Here is a 15,541-nt window from a genome sequence, read left to right as displayed (position 1 = left end):
TTGAAATATCATGTTTATGGAGAATTTTATCAAAAGCAGTCTGAGAATTTAAATCCACAATAAAGAAGGTGCTGCTTTGTATCCATTACATATGTTGAGCTCTCAGTTGTACAGTTGATTGTTTACCTAAAAATCAGCTACATTTTACTGTAGATGATCTAATTTAGTTATAATAATTATAGTTTCCACGACTTTATTTAAGTAATTAAGAATTAAGTAAGACATATAGGTCTATAATTGCCTGGTTCTGTTTTGTTACTGAGTGTCTATGGATAACAGCTCTTATTTCCTTAAGTACAGCTGGTAGAATACTGTCAGGCCCAGGAGATTTGTTTTCAGTCTTAAGTGCTTCTAGTACTGGTAACACTTCTGCCTCCCTTTAGAAAATACTGTTTAATATAAAGTAGACGTTTGACTTTTCTCAGCCAAAGGTGTAATATTTCTTCCCTGTTAAATACCTGATAAATTTATTCTGTGATAAATTCTCTCTCATCATCTAAATGTTTTCCTATATAATTTCTGAGAGACTTCATTTAATCTCCTTACTGTGCTTTAGCTGCTATAATACTGAAAAAAATGTTTATATTATCCCCCCCTTGCGATATTCTCTGTCTGTCCATTGGTGTCACTAATATCCTTATTTTACCCATGCTAGCAATTCGCTAGGCTACTTTTCTTTAACATGATCCTACTCTTTTTAATCGTTTTAGAAAGTGTTTTCTTTCTCCATATATTTTGGGAAAACAACAAAAAAACAATAGAAAACAGTTTTTGGTCACAGTTTTCTATTGTTTGGTTAATTTATTCTTAAACGAGACTGTTCCGCATTTCAAGCAGATAATCATGTTTCGATCCTCTACTGATTTCATATTTATCATTTCATACAATTGCCTCAACTGTAGATACTTCCACTTGGCAGCTTCCCTTGAAAAAAAAACTGTGCAAAAATATACACATAGCACCTTCGAAGGAAAAGAAACATTTATTGGCTAGACTAACTCATTTTTTTACTCAGCTTTCTACAGTTATTCAAAATTTTATTACAATATTTATCACATTATACACACTTGTGACCTGATTTATTTTTAAACCTATGCGTATACAGTACAGTAGTGCAATTGTGCTCAGTGAGAAAGATTTATTAGATGTATTAAGTACATTAATACTATAAGCACTAAAATACAAATGAATTAAATATCAATAAAAATGATAAATATAATATTAAGTAAACTGAATATTTTTCAGCAGTTTTTGCCTAACCAAATCGATAGGCAACTTGCTAATACATAGTCCATTTGTATGATTTATTGAAAGTGCCTAATGTCAAATACAGTCCATTAGCGTGCACCCCATTCTCTTTTGTTTCAGATTCTTCTTCTTAAATTCTATTAATCAAAAACAGTCATAAGCAATGCCCCTGCCTTCCACTTCTAATAGTTTTCAACAAGAGTGAAAGATTTTGTGCAGGTCTTTTCATAATATAAATCTATGCCTTCTGCATGTCAAATGTAAGAAACCCATCCACACATTTTTTGCTTCACGCTTCTCATTGCAGCTCTGATTTCTTACTAACAACGTGGGTTTGAAATTTGGGAGATCAGAAAGTTCATGCCACCCATAAGTGTTCTAAAACTGCATCTCCCAGCCTTAAAAAAAGGTTGCATTTAACTTGATTAACCTCCATCTCTTGGTTCAGACCAAGGTCAATGATACAGCGGCCTGGATCACTCTAGGGACAGGGGTAGGAGAAGGTTATTTCCTTTTCATCAATATCAATCTACTCCGTTTTGTGGCACATTTTAAGAAGAAAGGGAAACAATGCAGCGATGAAACATAAAAGTCAATGTGCCTTCATTTCTTTTATGCTGTCCATAACCACCTTTTCTCTTACACTTTAAGAACAATCAGAAAGCAGGCTGTGTAGGCTTCTTGAGTTCTATGCATTCATCAGACACTGTTCAATTTATATACTGTATATCCTGTAAATTTTGTCCATAAATTCTGAAAGTATGATTATCCATAAGGTTTTCTTTTATATATAATCTTCTTAACAAATCATACATTATATGCTTTTAGTTTAACTACATTTTCTTTCTAGACTTCCATCACTAAATATTCTTGCAGTATCTGTCGACATTGTAACTTAAGACAGGAGATCTACTCTTGTGAAAACTCCTCCCTTCCCCAATGACAGGTAAGACATAATGAAAACATTGCAATAACTGCAATCCCCTTCTATTCATTTCCTGTTCCTGTCACTTTCTTCAACCCATGTTGTAGTCCATTACCAAATACTGTTATCTGTACCTGTCTGCATAGTCTAAAAGGAAGTCTGACAAATTGAAATTGCCTGTCAAAAAGCCAACACCTAGCAATCAGTCTTGCTCTATTGTTAACTTCACGCTTGTATGTTTTAAAGAAATAAAAAGGAAATTTTAATTGAATTTGGTACTCCAGAGGACAGACCATGTCAGATGAGAAAGAACACAATAGTTTACATTCTCTAAGAGCTTTCTGATTTTGCAGTATCTCCTGAAAGAAGCTATCACTGACAATTAGAACTAATATAAATGTGTCCAGTAGAAACAATAACTGTGGAAGTATGCCAAGAACAACATGCCTTTTTTCCATCAGAGTAAGATATCTAACAGAGTTGATGGAACCTGGCAAAAGGACAAGAAAGGTTAAATAAAGGCAGATTAACAATTTAATTATGGGGTTCCCATGGTCTTTAGGGACAACGATCTCTTTCAAAGCAATACATTTCAAGAGGCATGGCCTTTTTATATTAACACCAAACCAAGTTAAAGGAATAGTAATGCATTAAATAAACAGGATCATTTGGCAGTTTATGGTGTTCCAAAGGCATTACAGTGCCTCTTTCTTTCAGGGCTCCCCGAACCCCAATAAATTATTTAAATAAACCCAGGTCATCCGTGTTGACACTACTATTCTTTTCATCAGTATCAGTCTATCTTGTATATTTTGCACTTATGTTCCATTTGAAATATTTCACCTCTTATTTCTTTATATCTCTTATTACTGATACCACAATGGGACTTACAGTAGGTTTGGAAATGATGCAGAGGGAAATGTGACACTTGTCAACCTGTACCCTTTCTAGCAGGAATATTGTTTTCTTTGGACGATGCTTTTCTGAGAATTGACCAGGCCCAGTTGGGTCGAAATTCTGTAGAGATGAGAATTTGTACATCTGTACAAGTGGCACCCAATAAATGTACTGTTTTGTTATTGGAATTCAGCAGGGACTGAAGTGTATAATGTACAGTAAGGTAGTTTTATGACAGTGATCTGCAATAAGCATTCTGTAAGTTTTTTAAGACTAGCAAATCCTTTTCAGATTCATCACCTTCACCATTTCATATGACACGATAACAGATCAAATATAACAATTAGAATGTTGATATTGATAATTAAATATTCAAAAGACTGCTAACGGTCAAAGACAGACAGTACACTGTGCAACTGAGACAAGGACCTTGGGACAGAAATACATCACTTTTCCTGATTAATACAATGCCTAGATCTCAGTCCAATTGGAAACGATGGAAAATGCAGTTCAATCACTCACACCATTAACCTTATTACAACTTCGGCTGAAGGCAATCCTGTTGAACAGATGGGATAGGATTGGGCTGCAAATATTTCAAAACCTTATGGAAGACAAGCTTTGTCCTTTTCAATATAAATGTATAGAGTCAGGGTTCCTAATATTTTGATTGATTGAATTTCGTCAAAAAAGGCATTTTCATTAATGAATGGGAAATCATTTAAATCAGTGTAACTGACACAGAAATGATTATAATTTAAACCCTGATCATTTCATGTTTGATTTAGAGAAAGTCAAAAGATTTTTTTGCCTGACGTATCCAGATTAAATAGAGTTGGAAAGCAGATTATACCTGTAGATGTGTCATTTGTAGTGGGTCCCACTGTCATGAAATCTGAAATCACCCATGGCAGTCCTCATACTTGAAATGTATGCACTATCTGGATTAATATTAAGGAACAACTGTAATCTTATATGACCAATTCATGTTATTTATTTGTTTCGAAGGTTGTATATGACAGCATTAGTGTGTTATACTTTGTATGATACAAAAATGTGTGGCATACTTTGAAAAGGGGAGTTCTTGAGCACTCTTACCTTGAACATTAAAGCCATCTTTTGTCACAGTAAGATGACAAATTACTCTTGCTTTGTGTACGACTATGCCACCTAATGATTATAAAGAGTGCTTCTTTCTTCTGCAACAGGTTCTTTTCATCTCCCAGAATCACCAGTGCATGGACAGACTAGCAACAGGCACTAATAGCACTAAAGGGTCCTTTTTATTTCCCATTGTTCACAACAGTTAACACTGGTTACTCAACACCCAGGGCACATTATGCGAGATCAACTCCCAAGGCACACATTTCAGACTTGGACCCCTGTTACCCAATAAACATACTATGCTAATTTAGTCCAGCAGTTCTGTCCTCTGTGTAGGTCTGTGGTAGTTCTTAGGCATCTTTCCAGCCCTTTTCACCCAAGACAACGTGTTCCTGGTATCCAACACTCTTCTACCCTGATTGTCTGCGAGTCCAGTTTTGGATAGAGGGGGGAGAAAGATAATACTGAGGTCGTCCTATGCTACTCCCAGCCTACACAACATGGTGGATCCTCCAGTTTCTGCAACACATTCCAGAATGTTCATTCTTGTACTACTCCTCCAAAATATCAGCTGAAGAAATGAGAAGCTAGTTGTAGGAGAATATCCAATGGCATGGATTGGAAAACCCATAGCCAGAATATGTCTGTCTGAGAAGAAAGTATTTAGATTTTGCTTATAGGAAGGAAGTTAGGCTTATTAATAGAAAAAAAACACCTTTTCTTAGTGCTTTTGGAAGCCCCCAAGACCAGAATGAACACGTTCACTGTTTCTGTTTCGAAATTTAATTGATTGTTCACTTTGCTGTCAATCAGGAATGAAAATCCATTACGGCTAATTGAAAGGGTGTCTGACAATACAGCATATATTGAATTGAATTATCTTCAATTTGTTTAAAATGAGATAGTAGAAGGAAATTAAGTTGGAAAGTCCTGTGCTTTAACTTTTTGGTTCATGAAAGACAACACTGACCAACTGTTCATGTATTTTCCGTAACAACTTAAATGATTGAACACAGAAAAGTCTGTGTATGGGAGCATCTAGAGGCTAAGTTCTTCCCAATAGCAATCATTGTTACATCATAGAAAGGAATGCAAGTGAACACTAAACTCGGAATGCAGATGACCGAATTAATATAATACTGTATCTGTCCCGAGCTCGTACTGCTTATGTCTCCACAGTACTTCTATAATTAGAATATCCAATTATTGGTACTAGAACATAGAATAGGAAATGTCTAGATATTGTGTTTTCATTCTTAATTTCAGTGTGTTCTGAACAAGTTAAAAATTCTATGGAATAGCAAAAATCCACTCAATCACATTAAAGCATTTATGGTAAGCACAAGAATACATTGTTCAGAAATGAATAGGAAAAGCAACAAATGAATGACCAAAGCACGCTATTCTTTCTGCAACTAGATGCAGCACAGATTATGCAGCAGAGTAAATGAAAAGAAAAGTAATAATCCTATTATTATTATTATTATTATTATTATTATTATTATTATTATTATTATTATTTGGATTATTGCTACTTAATTAATCCTGTGGTCATTGTCACTTTCGCTCACTACTACAAGTGGCTAAAGAACACTCTTTGCTGGCTCATCAGATTCACTTAGAGAACTGATTGACATTGATATGTGTGGTCAGTTCTACAACACAAAGGAAGATCTGTCTCAAGAAGTCTTTACTGCTATAGAATCAAGCAAAACATTCCAAACTGTGTAGTAAAGAAAATTAAAACCTGGATCCAGCACACCCTTATTGACCCTGCTGATGCTGCTGCTGATGATAATGATGACTTGCATTATTACTATCATTCCTTACACAAATGTTTGCCTAAAGTAACGTTAACCTTCAGTGTAATTACAATAGTACAGTTTATGATCTTCTCTCTTATTACACATTTTCCCAGCTAAAGTAATTCCAATAATAATTCATACTTGGTAGTGCTTAGCATACTAGTTTTTCTGACTTATCTCTGAATAATTTACAAAGTGAAACAATGTGCTCCATAATACAATATAATTTCATCTTGTATTTCTCAGAAGTGCTTGAAATGTAAAGAATGTTCAAACAGCAGGTAATGATACAAAACATAAAGATAGCAATACATAAAACATAAGCTTTGATTTGTCAGTAAAACTATAGTGTGAAAACAGTGATACAGTATGTAGTGTGAAAACATTTTGTTAACAACTCACTCCAAACGGACAAATTGATCTTTACTAACAACATATAATATTTGAGGAAACACAGTTTTATTTTTTGGGACAAAAACCTTTTATTTGACTGTTGTAGTATGTAAACCTGGCAATCTTAAGTTTACAAACAACAACTACAAAGCATTTTCTAAAAGTGCAAGTCCAAGCATTTCAGTTTAAATATGTGGTTCAAAAGTACATAAACATAAAATAACACAAACTGGCAATTAAACAAAAACTCATTACCTTTACAATGTGAAATTCACAAGGTATTCCATATAGATAGTAATACAATTTAAAATTAATATATGGATTAATAGTAATAAGACATAAATTATATAAGTGCATCAAATGATGTTAATATTAATTCTATACTATTTAATACAGCTCAAAATTGAAAAAAGTTAAATATTTAATATCAAATCAAATGTACTGTATATATACATTGTAGGGTGACAAAAATGCATTTAATAGAAATAATAGTGTGTTCATACAGTATGTTTTTCTATGTTTATTAGTAAGAGAATAAATTGAATATATTTCATGGATAGTATTTCAGTAATTTAAAGTTTTCAAACACGTAGATACAGTAAATGATGTATCCCAGGTCAAATACACTTACTGAAAGTCAGAAGTGCAGAATTTAAGAGATAATTACACTTTTATTACTTCTTTACTACTTAAGTTTACTTCATAGAGATAGAAACATTATTGCACAGAAGGGTAAAAACAATACATAACATAATGAATCAATTTTCAACAATACAAATGAAAATATCTTGTGTTTGGATCAGGCAGCATTTTCTTGGTGAAACTGAATTAGAAATATTTTCGACATTTTTTTACTAGCCATTTTGTGATTTTTTTTAACCATTATGGGGCATTGTGTTTCTGAAGAAGGCCGAGTATAGCAAAACATCAGTTATTTTAGTAATAAAAGCAAGATTAAATATCTTAATTTTTGTTGCCTAGGATAGTTACTTACAATGTGATATAAAAGTAAATCAACATGAAATTTTAATTGCTTTTAGCAATGTGTTTACTTTTCATTTATCTCTGTGGTTGGGTATTACTTAAATATTTGCAAAGATTGAATTTGTAAACCTAATTTGTAAATTCAACAAAGCCATAACTATAAATCTATTCATTCTGGTGTTTCATTTGCATACAATGTGAAATACTGTAAGAATTGTAGGATGTACTGTAGTGTATTTCGTGTAATTTCAAAAAATAATATAGTTTGTAATTAATTGCTTTGGTATTTTTAACCTTTTTGAAGTGCAACCAATCAATTTAATCTAAATGCAATAAGAACTTGCCATGACATTTATCTGTCTTGATATAATGTGATAAAAATTGATTGACTAATTAGGTCTATTACATTTAAATAATTTGGAACTACCTCTACATAGACCTGGGATCTGACAAGACCAACAGTCCTCACAGAATTGCAGAAGCAGCAAGCTAATTGAATCATTAATTATTAGGTTAAATCATTTATAAATGGAGATTAAATTATCCACGGAAAAAAGACGCTTTTGCCTGAAGTATTGTGTTAATTTTGGCACTATTGCAAGTTCCATTTATTATATTGTAATGTGTAGTAACAAAATTGTAAATATAGTTATCTTATGTTATTATTTGTCTTATGTTATTGTTTGTCTTACGCTTATGGTATACAGTATTAAGTTATGTTACTGTACATAAAGTATATGTTAAGCATGTACTTATATAGATCTCTACCATGTGACCTTTGAATTGTTTGGTGTATTTTCATATGCTTTATACTTTTTACAGTATTTCGTACTTGTAGCATATTAATCACATTATAATAAGAGAGGTATTACTGTATATTATATAATTATAATATTATAATATATGTTATTATATATAATATAAACACATTTAATAAATATATACAACATATAATATATATTATAATATTATATATAATATAATGTTATAATATGAAATATTGTTGCTTTTCCTTGAATTTAGGATGCATACTGTATGTATATTTTTACATTAAACACTAGACCACACACTACAGAACACATGTATTTTATTTTCTCTTTAGCATGCATTTGTACCAATACAGTTCTTTTGGTTTTTAAGATTACTAATTTCAAAACTAAGTTAATTAATAAACTAATTTCTCACTGTTACTGTATCAAACATATTAAATCACTGTATACTGGTTAAATAGTCAACTAAGTTTCTTCAGGGTAAATAAATATGCTCTAAATTTATTAGGCATTACCAAAGCATTTTCAACCAGTCCAATTACAAACCAAAATGTCTCATTACAATAATTAGACATTTTAAATATAATAGAATATTACTTGAATTTAACTGGGTGTTAATGAAAAAGACAAAAAACATTTGTATTTTCCCAAATTAGCTACTGTAATGCTCTACTGGCTGGGGTATCTAAATCTACATTGAACAAACTGCATTACTGTATGTCCAAAATTCGGCAGCCAGAATCCTGACTAGGTCTAGTGCAAGTGATCACATTACTCCTGTCCTGGAGTCCTTGCACTGGCTTCCTGTCAAATTCTGTGTGGACTTTAAAATCCTCATGCTCACCTATAAGGCTCTGCATTAATAGGCACCTCAGTACCTGTCTGAGCTATTATCGTCCTACTCCCCACCTCGCAACCTTCGCTCTTCTAATTCTGGTCTCCTAACTGTCCCCCAAGCCCATCTACATTCTATGGGTGACAGGGCCTTCTCCTGTTATGCCCCCAAGCTCTGGAACTCTCTCCCCAAGGATATCAGAGAATCACCTTCTCTAAACACCCTCAAATCCAGACTCAAAACCTTCTTCTTTAGAAGAGCCTTTATTTAACTGGTTCCATTTTTTACCCCTCTGCTCCTGCTTTACTTGGTACTACTATCTACAGTCTCCTCTGTGTATTGTAATTGTGTTTTATCTTGTGTATTCTTTTTATTTTTTTGTTTTTGTCATTCTGTAAAGTATTTTTTTTTTGTTGAGTGCTGATAATAATAAACTTTATTTTATATAGTGTCTTTAAAGGTGGCTTCTCAAAGCGCTTTACAGAATGACAACAACAAAAAATAAAAATACATTTTTTTAAAAAAATCTTGACATCTTGATGATTCAAGACAGAGAAATTCCTTATTTTGAAAGAGGCACCATTGGAGCTTGAGTGTAAAATATCACAGTTGTTTTCAATCTCAATTCATTATGAGATATTGGAAAGTATCATACTGTACGATGTTTTCAAAAGTGTCACAGTTTTTGTTTCCAGAGTGTAGATAAGACCTTAATTTGACATCATTTTGCAGCACAATCCCCTTTATCATTATTACTGAATCAGTAAACTGAAGTACTGCTACTATTTTGTCTCAGACACCATCGTTCCATTTACCTATTAGGCCTGTCATTGTCTAACTTCTGAGCTCTAAAATCTTTGGAACTACAGCTCAACCAATCCTTATTTTGATGGCATCTTAATGACTTCATGTCAGAAGTGGGGGTTTGTAATGTGACATTGTTCTCTATATCATAGTTCTTCACTGATTTGTATGTACCGCAGGGCACTACAAGTGAGAACAAATCATTTGATGGAGATATGCTGTTGCTGTATATTCAAAATGTATACTGTGCAGCTATAATATTACTGTAGAGTTAGAAAGAAAACAGGAAACCAGGCATATTACCATTTTTACTTTTAGTGCAAGTAAGTGACTGATTTGTGATTTGTATGATTTGTGCATGCAAAGCACCATGAATCATATATAAAAAAGTTTATAAGAAACTAAATGCAAAAAAAAACAATGAACAAATATTTGCTTTACCTCATGTAGTGAACTGCAAGTTACTGATCAAGCAAATCAATATTGAACTTCACTTGTTGATATAGTCCCACTGAACTATTAAGATCATGTATCATATATTTTATAATATTGGTAAGGGTGTGCGTTTGATGAGGGGTTTTAGAGTCCTGAAGTGAGGAAATGTTGCCTCATTTAGCAGTTTCTTCGTCAAAAAAGCAAAGTTACCACAGTTCTGGTACTGCGGTGATCCTTTCACTGACTTATGCAAAAGGAGATTTTGTTTCATTTTGAGGTACAGAACTGTTATTGAAGTGTTAAAGCTACCCAAATATGAATTTAGAAATGAATACCAGCAAAACCTTTAGCCAGCAGCCATATCACCCTGCAACTCAAAACTGGCAAACCACTGAAGCAGGTGTGAGCCTGTCCAGTACCTGGATGGGAGACCTCCTGGGAAAAACCAAGGTTGCTGCTGAAAGAGGTGTTAGTGGGGCCAGCAGGGGGCGCTCACCCTTTGGTCTATGTGGGTCCTAATGCCCCAGTATAGTGATGGGGACACTATACTGTAAAAAGGCGCTGTCCTTCGGATGATACATAAAACCGAGGTCCTGACTCTCTGTGGTAATTAAAAATCCCAGGGCATTTCTCGAAAAGAGTAAGGGTGTAACTGGCTTTATTCCTGGCCAAATTCCCCCCTGGCCCTTACAAATCATGTCCTTCTAATAATCACCATCTATGAACTGGCTTTATTACTCTTTTCTCCTCCACACTGATAGCTGATGTGTGGTGAGCATTCTGGCATAAAATGGCTGCTGTCGCATCATCCAGGTGGGGCTGCACATTGCTGTTGGTGGAGGGGAGTCTTTGAGTGGAGTGTCCAGAAAAGCGCTATATAAGTGTAAGAAATTATAATTATTATAACACTTTGTTATTTGAATGAGTGCACATTTCCAAAGGCTGAAAGGATCCTTGAGGAAAAGGCCTTATAACATTCTCTTAAAATAGGAAAACTACCTCAATCTGTGTTCAGTTTTACTTCTAAGTGAGGCAGACTGCCTATCTCAAAATGATCCATTTGCAGTTGGTAATTGTATGTCTCATATACAAAAGTTTTTGGAATAATAAAGTATGTTTTAAAACTTTTATTTGTTTTTCATTTAATTTTTTTTTCATTTACATTCATTGTAGTGTCTAGGTAATTTCCTGTCTATGATAAAAGAAAAATGTGCAAAAATCCTAAATAAATTTAAAAAACAAATTCCACTTTTTCTACACAAAAATTATTGATTTCCTTTGTATAAAGGCTTTGTTAACCCATAAGCTTTCACTTTGCCAAAGATAGTTTCTTATCTGCGGTTCTTTGAAATGATGAAGTACTTTTATGGTCAACTTGTACATAGTGACCTTTTATTTCTTTAGCCTTAGAGAAATATGGTAAAAACCATAATCTTTTAGAACCTCTTTTCAGGTGATAAGTACAGATATACTGTAGTTCTAAGAGTATAATATCCTGGTAGGAGATGGATATTGCACTTTAATGGGAGAGATCAGAGCTCTCGACCACTTTTCTGAAGTCAAGTAGGGTGGTATGAAATGAAAATATGTGAATAAAAGCCAGACAACCAAAAAAAGTCAGGAAGAGAATTTTTTTAAAAATGCATTGCCTACAGTAAGGCTCTGCAGGCTTCCTCTTTGATCTTTACTGATGTTTTTTACTAGAATTACCTTATCTCTGACGGCAGCTGTCACTTTACTTAAACCTGTATTCATTTCTTTGTGTTGCCTGCATCCCTTGTTCTCAGGCACAGTTTCTTGCCCTTAAAAGCACCCAACAGGTTCTTAGTGCAAAGGAAGGAGAAAAAATCTCATTGAAGCTCTTACGATGTTTAAGAATTTTTCCTGGAGATTTATGGACGTCTGTCAGCCTAACAAACCTTTCCTGCTCATTGTAAAACAGTAATCTTAATCCATATTAAACTGTGAATACACTCCACCAAAGATAGAAAGTAAAGCTCATAGCATGTGCTATATTGTTTAGTAGAATACAAAGGAAAGCAGTGTAGACTGGTCTTTTTATTCCAAATTAATACATGCTTTTCTGGCTGTATTTTTTTACAGTACTGCATGTTGTTAGACCTTATGTGTTACATGACTTTAGGAATTTCTTTAAAAACCCTGATGTTGTTCTAAAATAAGACAACCTGCAAAGAATGGCATGTCTTTTGTATTTCACATTTATAAAGATGCAGAATTATAGGAAATGAAATTCGCATGCGGTATTTATAACTGTCCTTTTTATCCAGCTGTGACGCTAATTTGCTTACCTTCCCCACTGGCTGGTAATTGGATTTGAGAAGTCTGCTGCAAATCTTTCTTTCGGTCAGAATAGTAAGTGTGGTGAATCAAAAACTTAAACACAAGCTGTGAGTGAGGATCATTCTTAACACATTCTGTAGCGCTATAAAGTATGAGCAACAAGAAAGAAATGGACTCACAGAGAGGCGCAGGTGGTATAAGCCACTTCTTCAATACATATGTTTTGAAAGTAATTCATAGACAAATGAACAGAAGGGACAGGTGGCCTGTTGAATTATGCAGTGATGAAAACAAATAGTGCTGTGAATACTGTACTGTTTAAAAAATGAGAAATAGAACCCAGCCAACCAACCATTTTGAAAATATTTGTATAAGGAAATATAGTGCAACTTTTCCTATCACATCATGTATACAAAACAAATATATTTATGCACATGCTTCCTTCTTTTATTTTTTTTCTTATTATAAAGTAATGAATATAAATGTTGCTTTTCTCTTCAGATGCACTCCATTTAATAGGGCTGTATTAAACATCTGTGCACTTCGCTTGTATTTGTCCTACAGTTTAAACTAAGATTGCAAAAAGCTTTATTTAGAAATTCTGACACTAGCACCACAGATATCAAATGATGGGATTCATGTTATTGAACCACATGATATACAGTGCCGTGCTGAAATTATACTGTAAGTAGTTTTACATGTACAATTGTTGCTGAACAAGAAAGGGTTTCTTACCACTCATAATGAGTTTGGGCTGTTCTCACTGGTGAATCCAATGCCTGTTAAAGTATGCAGAGCTGTTCTTTAGTAAGATAATTAACACCAAACGTCTGTAACGTTCCACCCTGCATTGTAAATATCTCTCTGTTCATTCCTGGTGAAAAACTCAACATAAGTTGGATTTAAGCTTGTAAATCGCACTACCTATAACTTGAGGCAAATGCTCATTATCAAATTCCATGGTTCCAACTAAGTTTGCTTTTCCCCATTACAGAAAAGGGTACAATTTGTACTGAATATAATTTTACATACTGTATAGTTAAATTGTGCAGTTTAACCACAATTTTGAAAAACAATTACCAAAAAACATCTATTTTCTAGACAACCTTTAAATGATTTTGTTTGGACATACAATTCTTTGCAATACAATTGTGTAAAACTCACTATAAGATTATGGAATGACAAGGAAAAAAAATAAACATAATTTTTAATTCTTTTAGATTATATCTGACAGTAATTTAGAAACAGTGATGTATAAAAGGAACTCTAAGTGTACTTTTATTGATTCATATCAATTAATTGCTGATTTACCCCCTCAAATTTTTATTTTTGTTATTTAAATATTTGTCACCCATTCCTTGGTAAATTACTGAAACATAATGACCATTTACTAAATGCAATATAGAAATATATAGAATGTCCATTTGACAACGGCAATCCTATAAAAGCACTGTCTTTACTTTTTTTACCCACATTTCGAAGCATGGTTTTCAGTAGAGTATAATGAAGAAGACAGAGCCATGAACAAATATTAAGATATTTGTTACGAAAAACACCGAAAAGTACCCGAAAGTACCCGAAAAACAAAGTAACCGTTCCTTTCTTTGTCCGCTACATCGAACCTTGAGGTCTGGGTGATGTCCGATTGGTCTTGACCATGTGCCTGGGATGACCTTCATCCAGTAATGCACCAGTAAAATTGAAACTGAGCTACAAGTCAGGTTGGGCCAGCAGTATTGACGTGCTGCACTGTGCACATGCTCCGAATCTTGCTGAGCAGGGAACAGAGCAACAGAAGTATTTTTCATTGTTAGCACCGCCATGCTTAACTGGGCATGTTTCCAGCTCACATTGCAGCTGACTGTGAACAAGGCATTAAGCTCCGCTTTCACGAACATAAAATTGATGTATTCATTACTGCTTAAGTTCAGCCAGGGTACCACTGCACGCATATGCATCTTTCTGTATTTAATTTCCTTGTTTTTCTTTTTTTCTGTCTTTGTGTTTCCTGAATTAAGGATTAGACACTGTTTCTGGTCCCATACCATAGTTACTCAATCGTTTAATTCATATAAATCAAACAATCTACAGTCATTGCCAAAAAGATTTACTGTATACAGTATATCCCAATTTACTAGTATTCTTATACATCTGTTTTCTTAAATGAAACTAATTGATTTTTTTATTTTTTTCTTCAGTTTGTTCTTTGCTTTTTTTAAAAAAAGTAAATGATGATTATTAAAGGGCTGATCTTCACTTATGGGATCTTCACTGTCTTTAAATCAATCAGTTCTGCCCTCTTGATCACAGCTCTGTCTCAGGACGATTGCAGAAGAATGCTAAAGAAATTCTTTATGTTTCTCAATAGAGTCCTTTGTCATGTCATTGTAAAATCTATCCCACAAGAAATAAGAATAAATTGAAGTCCCTAATATGTACTAAAAGGACATGAAATATAATGAACAATGATGATTTAATTACTTAAAATCTTAAAACTTTGACACCATTGTCATTTGTCAAGATGAAATTGAGAAAATGAGTTCACGATTTACTTGAGCTTGTTCAGTCAGCAGGGTTTGTGTCTTCTTTTCTTTCAGATCAATGCTGGAATCAAGGAATGGGACTTATTATCTTCTGCAATAGAGATGGTGTAATCAATGAGGATACACTAAGGTAATCAATGATTATAAAATATCTGAATATCAGAATGTACCAGTCTCAAATCCCACATAGACAAAGCATTTAAGTGATACTGCAGATTTTATTCACTGTATTCTTTTGGTCAGACAAGACATAATTGGAACTTTTTGCTCTAAAAGTGCCGTGTTATATCTAATGAAACCCAACACTCTGCATCATCTTTACTGTAAAGCTTGGTGGTGGCAGCATTACGTCATAGTTCTGTTTCACCTCAGCAGTGACTGAGAAGCATGTCAAGACTGATAGGAATATAAATAGAGCACAGTACTAGTAATTGTTAGAGGAACACCTGCTTCGGATTTAAAACTGGGACAGAAATTCAGGTTTAAGTAGGTGAATG

The 15,541-nt window shown here is 33.7% G+C and overlaps 1 long non-coding RNA gene across 1 annotated transcript in view; it reads left to right on the top strand.

Moving 5' to 3' along the window:
* Window positions 1–15,174, top strand: part of LOC148658079 (uncharacterized) — a 117,097-nt gene extending 101,923 nt beyond the window's left edge. The window contains exon 3 of the long non-coding RNA XR_015940543.1: window positions 15,099–15,174. This is a non-coding gene — a long non-coding RNA (uncharacterized LOC148658079). The remainder of the gene's footprint in view (window positions 1–15,098) is intronic.
* Window positions 15,175–15,541: the final 367 nt, after the last annotated feature.

Source organism: Lepisosteus platostomus, chromosome 7, assembly GCF_059453375.1.
Source record: "Lepisosteus platostomus isolate fLepPlt1 chromosome 7, fLepPlt1.hap1, whole genome shotgun sequence".
Lineage (NCBI taxonomy): Eukaryota > Metazoa > Chordata > Actinopteri > Semionotiformes > Lepisosteidae > Lepisosteus > Lepisosteus platostomus.
This window is presented reverse-complemented; position numbering and strand designations above follow the sequence as displayed.